General features: G+C 38.5%; 1 protein-coding gene across 2 annotated transcripts in view; it reads left to right on the top strand.

The window, feature by feature from the left end:
• Positions 1-456: 456 nt before the first annotated feature.
• KPNA1 (karyopherin subunit alpha 1) overlaps positions 457-15,127 on the top strand; it is a 72,380-nt gene continuing 57,709 nt past the window's right edge. The window contains exon 1 of one of the 2 annotated variants that reach the window (XM_045902982.3): positions 457-646. The gene's annotated coding sequence lies outside the window, so the exon portion shown is untranslated. The remainder of the gene's footprint in view (positions 647-15,127) is intronic. The other variant, XM_045902981.3, reaches the window with a different exon arrangement.

The raw sequence follows: 15,127 nt of genomic DNA, 5'->3' as shown, positions 1-15,127 counted from the left end.
AAAATACCCAGAAGCTTCTTCACACGTGCTGCCTGCGATGCCTTAGACACGAGCACTGACTTTTAACACTTTTGCAATACTCCCTCAGCCTTCACTCATTCCATCGTTCATTCAGGAAACGTGTATTAGGTACAAACTGTGTTAGAGGCTAGTTATAGACAGGGGAGGTGAGGATCAATCCACCTAGGAAGCGCTGTGAAGACAGATTTGTAGACACAACTTTGCAATTCAACCTAAGTACCGTCTCACGGTCACTCCACCACGATTCTCCAACTTTTGCCATTGACTGCGAATCTCCTCTTCAGCCAGACCTTCCCGATCCTCGACTGTTCCTTCACTGGTTCTCCCTAGCCACTTGGACTTCCCAGTGAAAGAAGGGTAGAAAACTACATCTCCCGGCAGCCTCTGCATTAGGGCATCAGAAGGAAGCGCGCAGGCGTGCGGGCCAGCCCCCGCGCGCAGGCGCCCTGCGAACGCCCGCTGAGCTGGGTCTCGCTGCTGGGTGCGCGGCGGCGGAGAGCGAGGCCTGGTGAGCACCGGCGCTGGCCGGCTGTTGCAGCTTGTGCGCGGGAGAGGTACGGCGGGCCGGCAAGCGAGCGAGCGGCCCACCCCAGCATCGGCACCGGGATCGGTTGCCTTGAGCCTGGTGAGTGCGGGGCCCCGTGGCTCCGGCCCCTCCCCCTCCCGCTGGCGGACCCGGCAGCCCTCGGCGGGACCCGGGAGAGGCCCCGGGGCGAGGGCGGGCGCCGGCCGGGCTCGAGCTCTGGTCCCTGGGCCCGGGCGCTAGCGGCGCGTCCGTGCGTCACGGGCCCGGCTGTCCTAACGGCCGCGCGGCCGGCGGAGGGGAGGGTGGGGGTGGGGAGCGCTGGTGTGATCGCCAAGGGGAACGCCGGTCGTGGCGAGGCGAGGCAGGGCGGGGCGGCGGCGGGGCTGGAAGCGGCGCCGGGGACTGCGGGGCGCCGAGGCAGCGGGGCGGAGAGGAGGCGAGCGCTGAGCGTGCGCCGCGGCCCGGCGCGAGCGGGCGGCGGGGGGCGGGGGTGGGCAGCGCAGAGTGCTGGGGCTGAGGCAGGAGGGAGCAGGGGGCGCGGGTAGAAATCCTGACCGAGGTTGGAAGGGACCGTCTCGGAAATTCACAAGTTAGAGCCCGAGCCGGAGCCGGTGGTTGGGAGGGAGGGGGGCGGGGGTGGAGACGGACGACTGCAGTTTACAGATGTCATAACAACATGGGCCTGAAGCGGCTGACCGGGGTGTGGTAATTATAGGAATGACAGAACTTCGTCTGCACATAGTGTAAGTGGTGATGCGAGGGGAACAGCGAAGTATTAGATGAAGCGCAAAATGGGAGGAGAAAACCCAAGGATGACTGGAGTCAGGGAAGTCGTTTTGAAGGAATGTTTTAGGTTGGAAGGAAAGTATTTAATGTGCCACTTTTAAGGGAAAGATTCCAAATCATTGGTTTTTTAAGTTTTAAATTCAGAATAAACGATTTTGAAGTTCTCTTTCTAAAACATGCTAATAGATAATATTCCTAACTTTTTCAGTCCTTTTTTTCTTTAAGAAACAGTTCCTTCAAAACCCCTGTTTCTCAGCAGTAGATGAGTAAGTGATTTTCCTCTTTCTTGTTGCTTCAAGGCTCATTCTTGACGTTAACTTGTTCTTGTGTTTGTAATATTTTGAAACGGATCCAGAAGTTATTTCCCCTTAAAAATTGAGGAGATGAAATTTTAACTTTTCAAAGGAAAATGATAATGAAGTCTATTGTATTTTTACTGAAATCATTTATTCTTGGGGGGCACTGTGTATACCTGATTGTAAGATGGAGGACTTGAGAGAAAGGAATGAACATTTGAGCTCCTTTCCAGGTATTGTACTGAATACCTTAGGTATAGTAAAACACCTAATCCTCACAGTAACTTTGAAGTAGATGTTAATTTTTCGATTCTACCAATGAAACTTTGAAGGCCGGGGAAGTTAAATGACTTACCTAAGGTTATCCAGTTTTTGTTGGAACCAGCCTCAGAACCCAGGATCACTGCCATTTTAAGAATTACTTCTCAAAAAACAAAAAGAATCATTTCTCCTCTTCTTTCATACTTCTTTGTTGTGTTTTTTGTTAAATTTAATGTTCATTCAGTGAATACTTATTGTGTGCTCTGAGACTAGTGACACTCAGACATGGCCAAAACACTGTTTACTATGTCATGGAAATGATAGTCTGGAGGGGAAGACTAACATAATGAATACAAATATTAACTGCATGGCGTTTTATCAGGCATTATAATTGAGCAGAAACTGTAATGTACTCTAGTAAACAGCAAAGGAAGTTCAAATGGAATCAGACATGAGCCTTAAGGAATTTATAGTCTAGTAGAGAAACAAAACATATAAAAACCTAGAATAAACTATAGGAGTAAAAACCTCACCTGAAGTTAGTATACTTGCATTTTGTTACTTTAGGTCCTCTTCACAGACCTACGATTTAATATTATGGACATTGACTTTTATCTAGGATTGGTGCCTAATAAAAGACAACATGAAAAAAATCTTCATTGCCATCCAAGACACTTTCTAATTTATTTATTGGTCCTTATAAAGTAGATACTTTAGAGACAAATTCTTTTTAAGACAAATTGATAGACCTTTTTTATTTTAAACAAATGACTACTTTTATTAGATCATTTGTGTTTTTAAGCCATCCTGTTGCTCTTTACACTTTGGCTGTCAGGAGGTTCAGAGCCGTTTCTAATTTTTGTAATTTTCTTCAGCCTCAGCTATGTTATAAACTATATCAGATAGTTTGGAATTCCTCTCAGTTTTTTCCTAGACTATTCTTTGTTACCTGTTGCTCTCAATTCAGTTTCTACCTTTTCCCTTTCATTTGAGATTAAGGATTATATCTTGTTTTTGGCTCCATTGTTTTCACACAGTGTTTGTTAAATTAATGATTGTCTTGAATTATGATGTTTGTGTGAAGTCTGTCAGATTGTTTTTAGAAGTATGTATGAATACTTTGTATAAAATCAATTAAGACTTTGGGCCATGCAAGTAAAAGTGACTGACCTAGTGATAAAGGTAATTCCCTATTACTGAGTCTTTGTTTTAAGATCGCTGTACTCTGCAGGTATTATGAATTCAGCTGTAATAATGGAAGAAAACGTTGGAAATAGTAAACAATTCAATTAGCTGATTGGGGCTGATTTCACTCTGTTCTTGCTGCAGTAAGCAGGAGGTGGCCCCAGGCCAATGGGGGACCAGATAGGGCCTGCATTAGAAAATTTTGAGGCCCTGCAGTGAAAGAGCAGGGATGAAGACTGATGGAACGTGCAGTTCTGTTTGTTTGTTTTTTTTTTTTAAGATGTTGCAACCCCACAAAACACAGATTGAAGTGATAAAATGTTTCTGACCTAGTGTAGTAGATTAATTAGGACAGTTCTTGAAAGCAGGCAATAATCCAGAATGTGGATAATAGGGATAATCTTCTTCACATAACAAGAATAATGCTGCTCTTCATATACAAAGATAAGTCTGCTTACTCATCGTGATTGATTTTCCAGCATGAGGAGGGATATGTGCTGAGTTGTCCATGAGTCTCTGTATTCTGACCAACAAGGCAGCTTGGGGCCAGAATGGGGGCTTGTAGCTAGGGAACAGAAAGACAAGCAGGAGGGACTGACATCTATTGATGGATCAAGCATTACCATAAGTATTTTCTCTTAATTATCCTTGCAAAACCACTTTGAGGAGGTGGTTACATGTACAGGGTGGTTAGGTAACTTGCCCTACTTCACATGGTATGTGATGGAGCTGGAATTCAAACAGGGCTATTTGTACTATGTTCACATCAACCATTGAAGCTTGATTTTGTCTTGGTTTGCAGTTCAGTCTCCCAAGCAGAACAAACTAGATGTAGTTCTTTTAGTATCATTAAATGATACTGTGAAGATCTAATTTACTAAAAGTTGAAGAAAGGCTGTTAGAGTTCCTTGCTTTATTGCCATTAAAAAAATACAATTTTTTAATTAGAATACTGTATGAAAAACAACTGTCCCCTGTCTCAGCCCCTGCACTTTTAGAGCCTACCCCCACCTTTTTTTATTTGAAGTAGGCTCCATGCCCAGTGTGGAGCCCTACGCCGGGCTTGAACTTATGACCCTGAGATCAAGACCTAAGCTGAGATCAAGAGTCAGATGCTTAACCGATTGAGCCACCCAGGTGCCCCTACCCCCCTTTTTTTTAGCTGTTTGTTCTCATATTAATTAATAATTTGCTTCTTCTTGAGATAGCAATTCAGGCATTATCTATTGACTTTCCTCCATGTATACACACTGCCTCTCCCATCCTCCCAGTATAATTGACATAGTTTTTTATTAAGTCAATATTCAGAGTGTTTACAGTATTATAGTTATGTAAATATTCACAGCTGAACCACGTAGTGTATTATGATGTCATCTCTTCTGTTAACCAGTTTGTGTTTTTCCAGGAGTTAATACTTTTTTCCCCCTCCCTTCATTTCCTGAGATAGCTGTCCTAGAACTCTCCCTCCTTTTAATGCAGTCTGGACTGGTAACTTTCTAGGCCTACTTGCCACCAGTTATCCTGGAAGTTCTCTTTACATCACTCTTGAAATTCTCTTGGCATCTCTCCTATATTGGGTCTCCTGTTTCCCATATTTTCTTAGCCTCCTGAGAAAGGATACCTGGGAAGTATAAAAACTTTCTGAATGCATGACTGAAATGAATCTCTATTCTATCTTAACATTTCATCAATAATTTGGCTGGGTATAAAATTGTAGGCTTAAAAAGTTTGGAAGTCATGGGCGCCTGGGTGGCTCAGTTGGTTGGGCGACTGCCTTCGGCTCAGGTCATGATCCTGGAGTCCCTGGATCGAGTCCCGCATTGGGCTCCCTGCTCAGCAGGGAGTCTGCTTCTCCCTCTGACCCTCCTCCCTCTCATGCTCTCTGTCTCTCATTCTCTCTGTCTCAAATAAATAAATAAAATCTTTAAAAAAAAAAAAAGTTTGGAAGTCATAGCTTGTTTTCTTGCATTCCGTTGTTGCTGTTGAAGTCCAAAACCATTCTGATTCTTTGTGACCTTGCCATCTTTCTTTTTGGATATTATTTTTAACCCCTGAAATTTCATAATAATATGCCTAGATAGGTTTTTTTTTTTGGTTTTAATTTAAGGCCACTCCATGGATGCTTACAAACTGGAAATTTATGTCCTTTAGTTCTGGAAAAACATTTTTTATTATTTTTTGGACTTCAGGTAGAAAGAATTTTAAAGTTAATTATGCTTCTCTGTTATTGATGTACTATCATCAGACTGTACAGGGTTCTTTAAATTTTCCTTTCATTTCTAAGCCCTACTTCCCCATTACCCTTTTCTGCAGGTATCCACTGCATTGTGATTTATATATTTCTTGATTATATATGAATCAGTGTGAAATATGTCATGGTGCGTGTGTGTGTATGTGTATGTATTTAGTTTATGTATTATGTTACAGACCTTGTCCTGTTTCTTACTTTTTTTACTCAGCATTGTTTTGGAGACCTTTCTGTTTTGTTGTGTATACATATAGTTGTGTATAATATAATTCCATAATATGCATCTACCACATTTTATTTTTATTTCCCACCTTTCTTGCATCAGAAATACACTGTGGTAAATATACTCTTACTTGTATATTATTATGGACCTGTGTGAGAAGTTCTCTGGGATATATACCTAGGAGTGGGATTCCTGGGTCATAGAATAGGAGCACTAGTTTATGTGCTTACTAGAACTACAGGAGGGTTGTTTGCCCACATCTTTGTCTGTACTTGTTTTTTTTTTTTTTTTTTTTTTTTTTTAAGATTTTATGTATTCATTTGACAGAGACACAGCGAGAGAGGGTGCACAAGCAGTGGGAGTGGGAGAGGGAGAAGCAGGCTTACCGCGGAGCAGGGAGCCCGATGTGGGGCTCCATCCCAGGACCCTGGGATCATGACCTCAGCCGAAGGCAGACGCTCAACCGACTGAGCCACCCAGGCGCCCCTCAGTACTTGGTTTTATTCAACTTTCTAGTATTTGCCAGTCTGATGGATATAAAGTAGGTATCTCATTGTTTCAGTTTACATTCTCTGATTATTAATGAGTTTGAGCATCTCTTGGATCCATTCAGGTTTTCCCTTTTGAAAATTTTCTGTTTTGCCCTTAGTTTCTCTTTGCTTTGGGTTGCTGTCTTTTTTTTTTTTTGGTTTGCAGAAGTTCCTTGTGGAGGTTAGATTTGAATGGTCTGTTGATTTTAGGTTGGAAAATATCTCCTCCAAGCCTGTCATCTTTCTGTTAATTTTGTCTGCAGTGTCTTTCATTGAATGGATATTCTAAATTTGATGCCTTGTTTCTTTGATAATCTCTTCATCAATTTTTTTGTTCTCTGTTGGAATTTGTATTATTTGGGTATTGGAACTCATGTGTTGTTCTTTTATTTTTATTTTTATTTTTTTTAAGATTTTATTTCTTTGACAGGGAGAGAAAGTACAAGCAGGGGGAGTGGCAGGAAGAGAGAGAGGGAGAAGCAGACTCCCCACTGAGCAGAGAGCCCGCAGGGCTCAATCCTAGACCCTGGGATCATGACCTGAGCAGAAGGCAGATGCTTAACTGACTGAGCTACCCAGGCACCCCTCGTAGGTTGTTCTTTTTTCTTTTTTTTTCCTCCCTCTTACTTTCCATCAGTCTTTTTGGTTCTGCTTTCTAAGAAATTTCCTAAGTGTTATCTTCCAACCTTCCTATTGAGTTCTAATTTCTATCCACACTTTAAGTTTCTTAGAGCTCATTCTCTGTTATAGTATCTTTATATTGTTTCGTAGACACTATAATCCTTTTGAAGATTTCATGGTAGTTTTTTTTCTTAAGTTTTCTTTTTTCCCCCCACTTTGCTCTGTTTCTTCCAAGTTCCTTTTTTTGTTTCTATTGTTGTCTTTTCTCTGTAGCGGCTTTCCCCAGCTATAATCTTATATGGCTGTCCATTCATATTTAAGAGTGAAGTGCCAAAAACTGAACTGAAAATTCAATAGGTGTGGCTTGTTAAAGGTGGCCATTTATGGGAGGAGGGGACACTCATAGGTCTTTTCTCTTGGGCTGGTCAGTTTCCTTGAGAAAGAGAGCCTCCAGTCTCTTGTGGGGAGGTTATGTACACCTGGCTGCTGTGTTTTGAGTACCTATCTTAGAAAAGGAGCTGGGGTTCTCACTGTTCATTGTGTTCTTGTAATCCTATTTTCTGTTTGGCATATTAACTACCCCCTTACCTGTACTGGAGACCTCCATTTTGGAGTCTCTTTAGTTTGGTTTCTTCAAAGTAATCTTTTCCACAACGGTAGGGTTGGGGAAGGGATGGTTGCCTGCTTCTGAACAGTGGGGGAGGAAATCTGACTATGATGACTGTTTTGTAGACTTTCAGCTAACCTTCTAGTGTTGCTCCCTCAATCTTCAGAGATGCTTCTGGGCAGTGTGAATCAGCTTCTTTGCAGGTGCTTAGGCTTTAGAGTTCTCCACTTTGCTAGTATAATATCGCTTGACCACCTGTTTTATAGTTTCTAACAAGGTTTTGACATCTTATCATATGTGATTTGCTCCTTTCTATCCTGTGGGTCATTCCTTTGGAAAAAAGTTAAAATTTTAGTGTTGATCAATCTACCAAATTTACCATTTTATTTCTTTATACAGACTTTTAAAAAAAATTTTGAGTATAATTGAAACACAATATTACATTAGTTCATAAACTATTTTCTGGTCTATTCATTCTTTTCATAGCATTTGAGGGACTGCTGTATGCTCAGTCCTATGATTAGTATTGAAGATTAAAATTAAAATTTCTGAGGGGGGCCTGGCTGGCTTGGTTGGTGGAGTGTGCAGCTTTTGATCTCAGGGTTGTGGGTTCAGGTCCCATGTTGGGTGCAGAGATAACTTAAAAATAAAATCTTAAAAAATTAAAATTTCTGAGCTTTTGAGTTTTTAATAAATTTTGGGAAGAAAGGTACATCCTGATTGTGCTGCTTCTTAATTTGAAATGTGAAAACCCTCATAAGTTCACATGTGATAGATATATTACAGAACTTATTAATTTCAGTAATGAATATGAATTGGATTAAGGTAAGTTTGTGGTTTTTCTTTTTTAACATGAAGGAACTCTTTACACCATTTTGGGGAAAGATTTATTTAAAAAAAAAAAAATCCAAGGGGCTTCTGGGCGGCTCAGTCAGTGAGTGGAGACTCTTGATTTTGGCTCAGGTCATGATCTCAGGGGCGTGGGATTGAGCCCCGCCTCGGGCTCTGCACTCAGCAAGGAGTCTGTTCCATCCTGGATTCTCTCCCTCTCCCTCTGTCCCCTACCTTCCCCTACCCACCATGGGCATGCGCTCATGGGCTCTCTCTCTTTTTAAAGATTTTATTTATTTGAGAGAGAGAGACAGCATGAGCAGGGGGAGGGGGGCGAAGCAGAGGGAGAGGGAGAAGCAGACTCACCCCTGAGCAGGGAACTTGACATGGCCAGATCCCAGGACCTGGGATCATGACCTGAGTCAAAGGCAGACGCTTAATCTACTGAGCCATCCAGGTGCCCCTCTCTTAAATAAATAAATCTTTAAAGAAAAAATAAAAATTAAGAATAAAAATAATCCAACGACATATAAGGGAAGAGGTAGTTTTTCTTAAAGACCTGAAGTATTCAGTCAGAACTTTGAAATAGCAGAACATTGAGTTCATAAAATTCTAGCCAAAAGTAAAGAATGCAGTGTTGTCAGTGTTTTAGGTAGGCTGGGACACTTCACTGTAGTAAATATATGCTTTCAGCTCTACTTTTTGAAAGTTTTTCTTATTGTATAAATAGTATATTGCTTACTCTAGAAAATTTGGAAGATACAGAAAAATAATATTAACTTGCTCTTAAAATTTTTGTATACCACTTTAAGTTATGAAGTAATTTTAAAGGTATAGAGAATAATATAAGTTGGGTTTTTCTTCCCAACATCCGGATTTTTCATATGTTAGTATTATATTTCTCATTTCTCAGTATGTTATTTCCATAACCAAGCCCTCATTTTGGAATTTTTAGGTTTACAATTTTTCACTGTAACAATCACACTACAGTGAACAGTCTTATACATACTGCTAATTTTATTTCCTTTGGGTATATTCCAAAAGTGGAATTACTGAATCCTAGGGTATGGGTTTCTTAAATCCTTAGTAAATATTTTCCTTTAAATGTTTGGCTATTGAGAAGGACTTTGGGGGAACATTGCAAGTTGGGAACCCATAGATACTGGAAGGTGAGATCAGAATTCAGGGTCAAAGGTTATAATCAACTTCCTAATGGAAGAAAGTTTGAAGCTGGGACATGAAAGAAAGTAGGTATTTCTATTAGATTAATAGGGTTAGAGCTATAAGAGGTAACCAGAGATGAGACCATAAATCACGTCTGCAGCATTGACTTCTCATAGGAGAGACTTAGGGCAGTGGTTTTTCATACTTTGCCCCCACTAGAATGTCACTTAAATAAAGGAACTCTTTGAATTATTTTATAGGAAAAATAATGAGTAGGATATTTTCAATTTTACTTTTCTTCTCTAGTTTTTATTAAAATCTTTTAAAAGGGCCTGTAACCACTTGATTATAAGTTGGTAACAAATGAATAATTAATATTCACAAATGAACTGAAAGCTTTTTTATACTTAAATTCATTTATGCTTACATTTATAAATCCCTAACTTATTTTGTAGTCATATTTTCTTGTGGTCATGTTTTCTAATAAAATTATGTTTAATTTATATGATTAAATAAATTAATTAACTATATTAGTGTTTTATGGTATTTCACAAAGAATATGTTGAATGTTAAATATTCAGAATTTTTAGTGTGTGTTTGGGATTTACTGACTAGGTGGATTGACTCAGCACACTAAGTATACCATCTTGAATATAATAAAATATAAAAAGATCTACATTCAGTGTGTTGGGTATAGATTGATGTAGAATGGAGAGAGTATTTATTGACTCAATCAATGCCAAGTTTTCTTGTAGGACAAAGAATTTCAAATTTGATTTACGATGTGCTAAAGATTAATTCTAGATCTTTAGGCATCAAAGTAATATAATGAAAAAGGTGTTGAGATTAATCTGAGAGCTGTGTGAAGGATGCCTTGAAGAGCAGAGAGCCAGAGGTTAAGGAAGGGTGGGTTAGAGTTCTTGCAGTTATGTGGATATAGGATGACAAGTATCTGGACTAGACTGGTGGCAGTGAGAATAGACAGGAGCAGATAAAATCAAACACTTTGGATAGAGTAATAAGGAAAATTTGATAATTAACTAAATGGACATGAAGGAGGAAGTGGAAGATTTCATTTTGGAAGAGTAGAGTGCATTTGTATTTTACCACCAGTTTTGCATCTGGTTTTCAATTTTATTGCTTTCTTGGCTTTATTTCCTCAGAAAACATGGAAAATTAGGCATAATGGCTTTAATTTTAAAGGCTTCTGGTTCCTGCGAGGGTACTTTGAAAAATTATTGACAGCAACTTAGATTTTTTAATTAATTGTCTAGGTGATAATATCCTAAAAATATTTGATTAGGATAAGCAAAATTTTTCATACTATTACTTTGTTATTCCTCTTATAATCCTCTGTAGATTTTGTTTCATTTCTTTGTTATCAAAGTTCCTTTCAATCTAACTTAAGCCTCCATTTAGCTGTATTTTGCATTATTTTCCAGTAAAGCTTTTGCTCCATTATAGTGTTTTTCAATTGCAGATGTATCTCAGAATTTGCTTGGGAATCTTTGAAAGAAAAAAACAAAACACCAGAGACCTAGTATGTGCCTCAGACTTATTAATCAAATTCTTTGGAAGGACAGCTGAGGTATCTGTTTTTTAAAAAGCTCTCCCATGTGACAGATAAAATCCCCTCTTTAACCCACAAAGAGGGGGAACCAACCAATCTCAGTTATCAATATAAGTGAATAAATATTTAAGATTTTTTTGATATAGACTCTGTATTTTAGAGCACTTTTAGGTTCATAACAAAATTGAATGGAAAGTAGAGTTCCCACGTACCCCACTACCTTCCCCACCATCAACATTTGCATCAGATTGGTACATTTGTTGTAATGGAACCAACATTGGTACATCCAGAGTCCATAGTTTACATTAAGTTTACATTCATTTTTCACATTGTACATCTATAGGTTTTGACAAATGTATTGTGACAGTATCCACCATTATAGTATCATACAGAATAGTTTCTAAATGCCCTAAAAATCTTCTCTGCTCTTCATCCCTCCCACCCCATAAACCCCTGGCAACCACTGATCTTTTAACTGTTTACATAGTTTTGCCTTTTGTAGAATGTCATATAATTGGAATCATACCCATGTGTTTTTTCAAAATGTTCTCAATGTGACAGATACCCTGTCCCCCACAAAAAGGCGGGGAGGAGGATTTTATATTAAATAATCAATCTCATTTATGGATACTGGTGTAGAAATTTTTCTTTGATGGGTTTTTTTTTTTTTAATTGAAGTATAGTTGACACAATGTTACATTAGTTTCAGGTATACAAGGTAGTGATTCTATAATTTTATACCTGTGCAGTGCTCACAACAAGTATAGCTACTGTAGGTCACCTTACAACATTGTTATAGTACCATTGACTGTATTCTGTAGAAGATGCTGTACCTTTCAGCCCTGTGATTTATTCATTTCATAACTGAAAGCCTGTATCTCCCACTCCCCTTCACTTCTTTTGCCCATCTCCCCCCACTTCCCTCCCCTCTGGCAAACCACCAGTTTGTTCTTTATATTCATGGGTTGGTTTTGCTTTTTGTTTTGTTTGTTTGCTTTGTTTTTTAGATTCCACATATAAGTGAGATCATAGGGTATTTGTTTTTCTCTGAGTTAACTTCACTTAGTGTAATACCCTCTGGGTCCATCCGTGTTGTCGCAAAGTGGCGAGATTCTTTTTTTTTTTTTTTTTTGGTGGCAGAATATTCCATTGTACATATATACACCATGTCTTTTTTATTCATTCATCTATCTATGGACATTCAGGTTTCTTCCATATCTTGGCTATTGTAAACAGTGCTGCAGTAAACATAGGGGTACATACATCTTTTCGAATGAGTGTTTCCATTTTCTTTGGGTAAATACCCAGTAGTGGAATTACTGGATCATTTGGTGATTCTATTTTTAATTTTTGAGGAACCTCCATACAGTTTTCTTTAGTGGCTGCACCAGTTTGAATTTTCACTAACAGTGCATGAGGGTCCTTTTTCTCCACATCCTCTCCAACACTTCTTATTTCTTGTCTTTTTGATACTATTTTGACAGGTGTTAGGTAATATCTCATTGTGATTTTGATTTGTGGTGTAGAAATTTTTAAGAAAATATTAACAGAGAGTTTAAAAGAATGATACACTGTGACCAAGTGTGTTTATTCCAAGAATCAATCATTCAATATTAAGAAATCTGTTAATATCTCACCATATTTAATAGGTCAAAGTAGATAAACTTGACCATTTTAATAACCACCAAAAAGTCATTTGATAAAATTCAACACACATTTCAGGTTTTAAAAACTAGTAAAATAAGTATGGATGGCTAGTACTTAGATGTCATTTTTTAAATAAGTATCTCAAAACAATACTGCAACACAACTGGAGCTCATAGATTGCTGCTGGGAATGCATGATGGTACAGCCACTTTGAAAAACAGTTTGACAGTCTTAGAAAGGTAAACATATTCTTACTGTATGACCCAGCAGTGTCCTCCTAGGTGTTTACCCAAGAAAAATGAAAATATTCGTTCACACAAAAACCGTATATGAGTGTTTCTAGTGGCTTATTTATAATCACCAAAAACTGCACCAACCCAAATGTCTATCAAGTGGTGAATAACGTGTGGAATACATTGGAATACAATTCAGCAATAAAAGGAATGAATTACTGAAAGATAAAACAACACTTATGAATCTCAAATTAGTTAATACTGACAGAAAGAAGCCACACTCAAAAGGCTACATACTGGATGATTCCATTTATTTTGCATTCTGGAAAATGCAAAACTGTAGGGGCAGAAAATAAATCATTGAGTACCGGGGGTTGGGGAGGGAGTGGATTTACTAGAAAGAGACCTGACAGAACTTTTCATAGTAAAAATGTTCTCTGTTTGTGGTGGTATTTACTTAAATGTTAAGTTTTACTGTATGTAAGTTATAAATAATACCTCAGTAAACCTGGCTTTAAAAAAAATACCCATCTCAGATCTGTACCTCTGAAACAAATAATGCAATATATGTGAAGAAAAAAAAAAAGAAGAAGAAGAAGGTAGCGGGAGGGGAAGAATGAAGCGGGGGAAATTGGAGGGGTAGATGAACCATGAGAGACGATGGACTCTGAAAAACAAACAGGGTTCTAGAGGGGAGGGGGGTGGGAGGATGGGTTAGCCTGGTGGTGGGTATTGAGGAGGGCACATTCTGCATGGAGCACTGGGTGTTATGCACAAACAATGAATCATGGAACACTTCATCTAAAACTAATGATGTAATGTATGGGGATTAACATAAGAATAAAAAAAATAAAGTAAAATAAAATATAAAATAAAATAAAAAAATACCCTAGTATCATGTTTAATAACAAAATAGTAGACATAGATCAAAACTGGAAATGAGATAAAAATGCCTGCTCTAACCTTTGTTGCTTAATTAACATTGTAACTTTGTCCTGAAAGTACTAGTTAAATATTTTAAAATAGGAAGTGAAATGAAATACAGACTTTAGAATGGAGGAGGCAAAAGTTAAAATTTTTTAGCGATGTTAAGTATCGAGAGTGTCAACTGAAAGTATCAGAAACAGAATTCAGTAGCTGATTTAATTCATTGGCTGTCTTAAAAAGTTAATATATGTATAGTAATGAGTAATTTTTTCATATATAGACAGGAGCCAATTAGAATATAATGGAAGGGAATTTCACATTTATCATTGCAACAAAAAAGATCAATGTAAATACATATTTAATTCTTGACCAAAAGACAGTATTTTAAAGATGTTGAGTTCCTTAATCTATGATTAGAATGTTATCTGAAGGGCGCCTGGGTGGCTCAGTCGGTTAAGCGACTGCCTTCGGCTCAGGTCATGATCCCAGAGTCCTGGGATTGAGTCCCACATCAGGCTCCCGGCTCAGTAAGGAGCCTGCTTCTCCCTCTGACCCTATCCCCTCTCATGCTGTTTCTCTCTCTCTCTCTCTCTCTCAAATAAATAAATAAAATCTTTAAAAAAAAAATGTTATCTGAATATCCAGTGACTGTTTTTTTCTTAAGACAGAAAAGATTGGGAACGCCTGGGTGGTTCAGTCAGTTAAGTGTCTGCTTTCATCTCAGGTGATGATCCCAGGGTCCTGGGATCGAGTCCCGCATTGGGCTCCTTGCTTGGCGAGGAACCTGCTCTCCCTCTGCCTGCTGCTCCTCCTGCTTGTGCTCTCTCTCTCTGACAAATAAATAAATAAATCTTTAAAAAAAAAAAGATTGGATTAAGTGTTCTTAAATTTTTTGGCCTGGGAACTTCTTTATACTCTTAACTTATTGAGGACCCCCAAAGAACTTTTGTTTATGTTGCTGTTTTGTATCAGTTAATATTTACTGTATTAGAAATTAAAACAAAATTTTAAAACACAGAAATACACAACACACATTCCATTAGGCGTCAGAGTGATGATGTCATCATGTCATGAAGCTTCTGAAAAACTTAGGAGTGAAAGTGAAAAAAAAGCATATATAACATCTTAGTATTATGAAAATAGTTTTCATGAGAAGCATTTTTTCACATATGATATTGTCAAATATGGAAAAGTTTGAGTCAGTCTTGAGTTAACAGTGATAGTGGTGGGAACTGATGCACTCATATTCACTGGTGTACATTGGTGCAATATTTTAGGGGGTTCTTTGAACTATCAAAATTTTAAGTGCACGTGCTTTAGATCTTTACATTCCACTGTTTAGAATTCATTATTGGATATAATTGCAGAATATATGCAAATACATGAAGGAGAATATTGGTTACAGCATTGTTTGTGATAGAAAATTGGAGACAAGCTTAATTGTCAGTGAT

The sequence above is a fragment of the Mirounga angustirostris genome, unplaced genomic scaffold, assembly GCF_029215605.1.
Source record: "Mirounga angustirostris isolate CCGP_5_RB_7025 unplaced genomic scaffold, mMirAng1.0.hap1 SCAF_1, whole genome shotgun sequence".
Taxonomy (NCBI): Eukaryota; Metazoa; Chordata; class Mammalia; order Carnivora; family Phocidae; genus Mirounga; species Mirounga angustirostris.
The sequence above is the reverse complement of the archived record's forward strand: the minus strand, read 5'-3'. Positions and strand labels throughout refer to the sequence as shown.